General features: G+C 49.8%; 1 protein-coding gene across 4 annotated transcripts in view; it reads left to right on the top strand.

Annotated features, from left to right (window-relative positions):
* Nucleotides 1-6,380: 6,380 nt before the first annotated feature.
* Nucleotides 6,381-7,993, top strand: part of KRAS (KRAS proto-oncogene, GTPase) — a 39,229-nt gene continuing 37,616 nt past the window's right edge. For 2 of the 4 annotated variants that reach the window (XM_067008906.1, XM_059080129.2), the window contains exon 1: nucleotides 6,408-6,556. The gene's annotated coding sequence lies outside the window, so the exon portion shown is untranslated. Of the gene's footprint in view, nucleotides 6,557-7,993 lie in introns of all 4 variants that reach the window. The other 2 variants (XM_059080128.2, XM_059080127.2) reach the window with 2 other exon arrangements.

Here is a 7,993-nt window from a genome sequence, read left to right as displayed (position 1 = left end):
ACAGGGGTCGCAGTGAGGAACAGGAGAAGCGGACTGATATGGGACAGATGTGCTCTTCGTTTTAAAGCATATGTAAAACTTGTCTGGCTTGGAGGAGGAGTTTAACAAACGGTAGCTCTTATGTCACCGCCCCATTCTTAAACACAAAGCTTGAAGAGGTTCACCAAGTTGTTTTAGTTCACAGGCCTGGTAAATTCAGACCCACTCTCACTGTGCACTGTTATACCATCCACAAAACACCTTACCTGAGGTCTTTTTTCCGTCTAATCTTTTCTGTCTTTAGCTGCCATTGTAATCTTCCTCAAACATTGCTTTCATCATGTTTACCTTGCTGATAACAGCGTTATATGTATTCATGTAGTTATTGAGTAATTGCAGCGAACTAGGCTTGTATGAGTGGGTGGGGTTACACACCTAAGTTATGGTTCTTGCCTCTGGGATTTTATTTTATTTTTTTACTTATTTTTTTAATAGATTTTTATTGGAGTATAATTGCTTCACAATACTGTGTTAGTTTCTGGTGTATACCAAAGCGAATCAGCCATATGCATACACATGTCCCCAGCCTCTGGGATTTTAGAATTTACTTGGGGAGACGATTAACCCATATGAAATAATAGAGACAGAGAGAGAGAGATGAAAAAGAGATGGCATAATTAAGAAAGCTTTCAAAAAGGAGGAAGGGCTTGTTCTAGATCTTGAAAGAGAGAGAATTTTAGCAAAGAGAAGGGCAAAAAGGTACCTGGTGAAAAAAAAGGAGCAAAGACATAATATCCTAGCTTTGTGGCACAGAGTGGAGATTTGCCTGAGGAGTGGAAGGCATCTGCTTTGGGAAAAGGTGGGGGATGAAATCGCAGGACAGGATGGTGCTAGGTCACGTGTGCTCTATAAAGCTGGAAGCCAAAGATCTGGACTTGATGCAGTTATTAAAGATGTATCAGCAAGATTCAGTCTTAGTGAAGGCTTAGCTGGGGCCAGTGACCATTTCCCTCTCTAATTTTCTAAGGTAATTATCAGTCTTTAGGTATTCATTAGGAACTTAGCTTGTAACTCTTTGCACTTCTACAATATGTAATCTGTATGAGTGCAGCCTCTATGCAGTAGGTGCAGAGTAAATGTCTGATGATGATGAAAGACATGTGTAAGGAAGACTCACTTGGCAACAGCACCTGAACTGAAAAGAAGAAAGTCAGGAGGTAGAGAAGGCCTAAGGAAGCGTTCTGGAAACACAGGTGTGAAGGAAGGAATGTCAAAGAGGCAGATATGAGAAAACACTAGGAAGTATCACTACAAGGAACTTGCATGCAGAATGGGTTAAACATTAAGTTTTCAAATCTCAATGTTCTGAAGGATCAAGAGAGTGATCAAGTGACATGGAAAAAATTGGGAGAGGAAATTCATTTGGGGAATAAGATGGGGAATTTGGGTTTGGACAGGCATTTGAGATGATGACTGGATATTCATTTAGAAATGATATGGGGGCTTCCCTGGTGGCACAGTGGTTGAGAGTCCGCCTGCCGATGCAGGGGACACGGGTTCGTGCCCCGGTCCGGGAAGATCCCACACGCCGCGGAGCGGCTGGGCCCGTGAGCCATGGCCGCTGAGCCTGCGCTCCGCAACAGGAGAGGCCACAACAGTGAGAGGCCAGCCTACCGCAAAAAAAAAAAAAAAAGAAATGATATGGGAAATTAGCTAGAGAAGATGAAGTAACTGTGTAGAGGCAGGGTTGAAGTTTTGTTATAATTTCATTCACTACAAGAAATAGAGGCCCTACTATGTGCTAGAGGATATAGAGTTAAATGGGGCAGGGACTTTGAGAAATTAACAACCTAGTGGAGAAAACAGATATGCCAAAGAGGAACACAAAAGTCTAATGAAATAAGTGTCCAGAGGAGACTATGTGCTGGGCAAGTGAATTCAATAGCACCTATTCAGCGGTACGAATTTCCCACCTGAGAAAACTGATGGAGGGTCCATGAGAGCATCCATAGGTGGTTCCTCCTGTTTAACTTTCCCTGCTCTGTGTCCTGCTGCTTGGCCACCATTGTCTGGATCCAGGATTGGCACCCAAACAAAGGCAATAGTCTCTAAGCAGTCATAAAGAAGGCCAGCCACCAATCAGGTGGCCCCATCAGGAAAATTGTGTCCCATAAAGGCCCTCCCTATTGAATAATGAATAACATGCATTCAGATCCTCTCTCTCTTGGGATGTTTTAAACGCAACTCACAGGGAGTGGTCACTAGAAGCAGAGATAGCAAGCAGTAGAAGCTGAGACTGTACGAGAAAGAAGCAGGGGGGGCGCTGATTCTTGGGAGAATGGCAAAATTCCTAGAGTATGGGCAATGGATGCTTGTTAATGAGGGGCTGACCAAGGCACCAGAGCCTGTTGTTGGGTCACAGGAACTGCAGTTGATTCCTGGAATGGACAGGAGTTCTGGCTGATGATATGATACGGTTTTCTAAAGTTTCCTAATTTCCTTTAAATAAACCCTCAGCATTTGCGGTGTTCTGAACATGTCCTGGCATTTTATATCTCATAAGAGCCCAATTAACACAAGGGTATTCCTGTTGTTTTGGCTTTGATTATATCACAGAGTATCCCGTGAAGAAAAGGGTAGTATGATCTTCATTAAGCAAGATCAAAAGGATGTGTGTGTGTGCATGTGTATACGTGGCTGCCTTCCCAGAAGAGTAGAACAGTAGAGGGTGGAAACTTCAGTTACATCTTAGAGCACGTCTGGAAGCCCCACGTTTATATATATATATATATTTTTTGCGGTACGCGGGCCTCTCACTGTCGTGGCCTCTCCCGTTGCGGAGCACAGGCTCCGGACGCGCAGGCACAGCGGCCATGGCTCACGGGCCCAGCCACTCCGTGGCGCTTGGGATCTTCCCGGACCGGGGCACGAACCCGTGTCCCCTGCATCGACAGGCGGACTCTCAACCACTGCACCACCAGGGAAGCCCTACGTTTATAGTTTTTGTTATTCCCTCTCTCTTTTCCCATTGTGATCACCGTGCGGGCCTGTGCACTTGTCCTTGAGGAGGGCAAAGAAAGGGAGAGCCAGAGAGGCTATTCAGTGCAGCCACTGGGCTTGAGGAATAGAAATCCCCAAAGCTAGCAGAAAGTGCAGCTGCCAAGGAGAGAGGAATTTGAGTAACTAGATCAGAGTTTCTCAGTGTCCAGACTGCCAACCACCAGTTTAGGATCACCTGATTGGTTAAAAATGGAAGATTTACGGTTCACCTTAGACCAGCTGAATGGAATATCTGGATCAGGGGCCTAGGAACTTGCATTTTGTAAGTATGCCTGGTGATTCATGAAGTGCTTTCCCTTGAGACCCCCTGCTCTAAGCCCTGGGGCAGGGAAAGAGTGTTGGGGAGGAGGATGCTTGCTCTGAGAGAGCACTCAGGACCAAATGGTGGAAAGGCTTGTCATGCATGTGTATCCATTGCTGTAGGTGAGAAAAGGAAGAAGAAAGAAAGTGTGTGAGGTGAGGCAGGGGTGTAGAGTGCACAGAACAGAGAGTGGGATACAGGTCTGTTTTGGCAATCCTGAGCCCAGATGATAACTGAGACACGTGGATGGATTAGGTTTCTGCTAATGCCAGAATTTTCACACTCAGCATAAAAGTGCTATATAAAGCTTTTCCCTCTTCTATATTACAGTCCTTTTAAGATTTATGGAGCACCAACTACAGGGAGAACATTGTATTAGCAGCTGTCAGAGAAAACAAGAGCTTATCATGTACTTGAAGTTGGACAAAATAAATCTATGATTTACATTGAAGAGTGACTACAAAGCAACGTACAAATAAGTGCAAATTCATTCACTTAACAAAAACTGTGTCCACTATGTGCAGACTTTTCTAGACTCCCTAGGGTGTGGTTTATCAGAAAGTGATGTGGGTGAGTTTAAAGGCAGATTTTGTAAGAATGTGAACACTGAGATTACAGAGACTTTAAGGCATTGTGTCTAAGGAAGGATTTAGATTCACACAGTTCTGAAGCAGGGTACATAACTTCACTCATCCTACATTCCATACATTTACTGAGTGCCTATTGTGTTTGTAGCAGTAAGTAAAACAGACAAGGGCTTCCCTGGTGGCGCAGTGGTTGAGAGTCTGTCTGCCGATGCAGGGGACGCGGGTTTGTGCCCCGGTCCGGGAAGATCCCATATACCGCGGAGCGGCTGGGCCCGTGAGCCACGGCCGCTGAGCCTGCGCATCCGGAGCCTGTGCTCCGCAACGGGAGAGGCCACAGCAGTGAGAGGCCCGCCTACCGCAAAACAAAAAACAAAACAATAAAAACACAAAAATCTCTGCCCTTATGGAGCTTATATTCTGACAGGAGAGAGACAACAAAACAAAATAAGTAAGTTATATGCTATATTAGAAGGTGGGATATATTAGAAGGTGCTCTGGAAAAAAATAAAACAGGAAGAGAGAGAGGATTTGGGAGGAGGGAGAGATGCAATATCAGATGATCTTTTTGGGAAACTCATTAGAAGAAGACATTTGAACAAAGATTTATAAGTAAGTGTCAAAGGAAGCTTTGTGGATATACAGTGTGCTCCAGATAAAGCAGCAGCACGTGCAAATTCCCTGCAGAAGTCTGCCTGCATTTTCAAGGAACAGCCAGGAACCAGCATGTAAGTCTGGAAGTGAGGAAGGTGGACTATAGGGTAAGAGCTCAGAGAGGAAAGGAGGCAGGGGTGTCAAATAATTTAAGCCCATAGAGAACCTGGAGAAGATGCATGCTTTTATATTCAGCAGGATGGGAGCCCCTCTGAGTGGGAAGCAGAGGAGCAAACGCGATCTGACATGAAGGATATTTCCTTTCAGCTGTGTGAACTTGGGCCCCATTTCTAACCTCTCTAAATTTGTTCCCTCCTGGGTAAACTAGAGAAAAGCATCGGACTTCATGAGGTTGTTGTGATGATTAAATAAGATGATATGTGCAAAACGTTTAGCATCTACCTGAACTAGAGCAGGTATATTCTTTTCCCTTCCCTGTTTTCCACCTCCTCTCTTCTGCCTCTTCCACCTGGTACCAAGGGCCAGGAGGGGGAGGCAGGACCCTGCCTTGCAGAGCACCGCCCACATAAGGGGTAGGAAGAAAAGGGGGCAGTTGGTGTCAGGCCTAGGTTAACAGACTTACTAGTTGGGATTTAACATAACTGTGTTATTCTTCCTGTTCTATGAGGCGGAGTAGAGGGACAGAACTGCAAGTAGAGACTCAGATGGGTGTTCCTATTAGGTATAGGCGCTGGTCTGCCAGGCCTCAATCTTTAGAAGAAAACTCCCCCAAACCTTTCTAGGTAGTTTATCAACGCAGGCTCTGGGCATGCTAGCAGATTTAATGGTTCCATTGTTTAATGTGTTAACTCCCTGAACGTTAAGTGATTAATCTGTCTTCTAATTAATGTTTGAATGATTCTCCTCAGGTCTAGACTATTAAGGGCACTTCTATTTAAAAATAGTCTGTCGCCTGCTTGCGCTGTCAGGGGCAATAGGTACATTTGAGGTCGCCGTTTTGAGTGACCATTGATGGCTTCGAAATATCCATAAAAACAACAACGAAAAACAACTGACCCCCTCCCCCTTAATTAGTGATGAAAGGTTTTGTCGCGTTTGTCTGGGCCTGGGGCTAGGTTCCCAGCCCCAGAGTGTGGAGAAAGGTATTCACCAAGGCGTCCCCAGAAAGCCCCGGGCCGGGGAACTGGCGGCCAGGTCTCTCCGTAAATCACCCAAGTCGCCTCCCACTTTGGGTGACTGCATGTTTATTTACTTTCAGTAAAAGATAGTAAATGAATGTGCCCAAGTGTAGGCCGACCCCAGGGGTGGCGGGATCTTTGCAGCTCCACCGTGTGGACCCGAGAGGGGCGCGGTGGGGTGCCTGCGGCGTCTCCCGGGTACGCGGAAAGGAGCGCGCGCCGGCCCGGGTCCGAGCCTGCGACTGAGACCTGGGCGCTGCAGCTGAAGCTTGGGGGCGGGTCCCGCGTGGGTCCGCCGGCGCCCCCTCCCCGCTCACCCGCGCGCGCCGAGGCACCGCCCAGAACCGCCCCGTCTTCGCCGGCCGCGCGCCCCCAACCCTCCACCGCCCCGGCCGCCCGCTTCCTCCGCCGGCCCGGCCCCCGCCCCTCCTCCGCCGGCCTGGTCCGCCCCCTCCACGGCCGGGCCCGGCCCCCTCCCTCTCCCCGGCGGCTCTCGCAGCCTCGCTCTTCCCTCTTCCCACACCGCCCTCAGCCTCTCCCTCCCCGCACTCTTGTCTGGAGAGGAATCGAGCGCCGAGCGCATCGATAGTTCTGCCCTTTGCGGCCGCCCGGCCCCGAACTCATCGGTGCTCTCGGAGCTCGATTTCCCTAGGCGGCGGCCGCGGCGGCGGAGGCACAGCGGCGGCGGCGGCGGTGGCGGCGGTGGCGGCGGCGGCGGCGGTGGCGGCTCGGCCAGTACTCCCGGCCCCCGCCATTTCGGACGGGGAGAGAGCGCGGCGCAGGCACTGAAGGCGGCGGCGGGGGCCAGAGGCTCGGCGGCTCCCAGGTGCGGGAGAGAGGTACGGAGCGGACCACCCCTCCTGGCCCCTATCGGGGTCCCGACCCTCCTCTCCGGCGCCGGGCGGGGCCGGCGGCGAGTGAATGAATTGGGGGTCCCCGGAGGGGCGGGGAGGGTGCGCGGGCGCGGGGCCCGGGCGGGAGGACGGGGTGGGGGGAGGTCTGCCGGGGTAGACGCGGCGACGCGGGGACGCGGCGACGCGGGGAATGAGGAATGGGCGGTGCGGGGCTGAGGAGGGTGAGGCTGGAGGCGGCCGCCGCTGGTGCTGCTTCCTGGACGGGGAACCCCTTCCTTCCTCCTCCCCGAGAGCCGCCGCTGGAGGCGGCCGGGGTGAAACTCGCGGGCCGGGCGGGCCGCCCCTCGGGGCGGTCGGGTGCGGTGGAGGTTACTCCCGCTGCGCTCCAGCCTCCCCTCCCCCTCGCCGTCCTTCCCTCTCCCTCTCTCTCCCTTCGCTCCCGCACCTCTTCTCCCTTCCCAGCACTCGGCTGCCTCGGTTACTGCCTTCTCTGCTGCATCTCGCATCTCTAGGACGAGGGTATAAACTTCTCCCTCGAGCGCAGACTGGACGGCTTGTGGTCCTTTTTTCAGTGTGTAGGGGGATATATGAGTAAGAGGGCAGGTCGCGTTTTGGAAGCGCAGAGGAAAGTGCTTAGAGACCACTGTTTGAGGTTATTGTGTTTGGAAAAAAATGCATCTGCAGCCGAGTTCCTGACTGCTCCCCTCCCCCATGTATGGGCTGTGACATTGCTGTGGCCACAAAGGAGGAGGTGGAGGTAGAGGTGGTGGTGGAAGAACAGGTGGCCAACACCCTACAACATAAAGCCTGTACTTAGTGAAAAAGAAAAAGTTAATCCCAGAAGGTCTGTTTTGCTTTGTCAAGTTAAAACACACGCAGCAAACCCGCAGAGCAGAAGCAGGGCTTTTTCCTTGCTAGTTGAGTGTAAACAGCAATAGCTAGAAATTGTATTTGAAGTTTAATTTGCCTGTTGTTGTCCTTTCCACCATCTCTTCTGTATTACCTTTATGCGTACAAATTTGACCCCCATCCCAGGAGTTATTACCGTACTCCTAAACGGCTGTCACACAATTTCTTTTTGTTTTTAACTGACCTACCAGAGGAGTTAATTGTAGCAATCTGCCAGCCGACTGCCTGAAATACTCTTAGGCATGTGCATGCTGTAGTTGAAGTCATCAAGTAGCCTTCTTAAATCTTGATATCCACCAAAATAAGGGGTTAAGAACAGAAAGGTATTTTTTACACAATATACATGTTACATTTGTAATGGAAAAAAATCATTCAAAAAGAAATCACAAAGGGAAGAAAAAGTCTGTTCATAATCATCTCAGAATCAACCTTATGAGTGATGTCATTCTTAGGTGACTAAGGTCCAAAATGCTGACTCGGGCATGTAATAGACTAGAGATGACAAATATGGTT

The sequence above is a fragment of the Kogia breviceps genome, chromosome 12 (genome assembly GCF_026419965.1).
Source record: "Kogia breviceps isolate mKogBre1 chromosome 12, mKogBre1 haplotype 1, whole genome shotgun sequence".
Taxonomy (NCBI): Eukaryota; Metazoa; Chordata; class Mammalia; order Artiodactyla; family Physeteridae; genus Kogia; species Kogia breviceps.
This window is presented reverse-complemented; position numbering and strand designations above follow the sequence as displayed.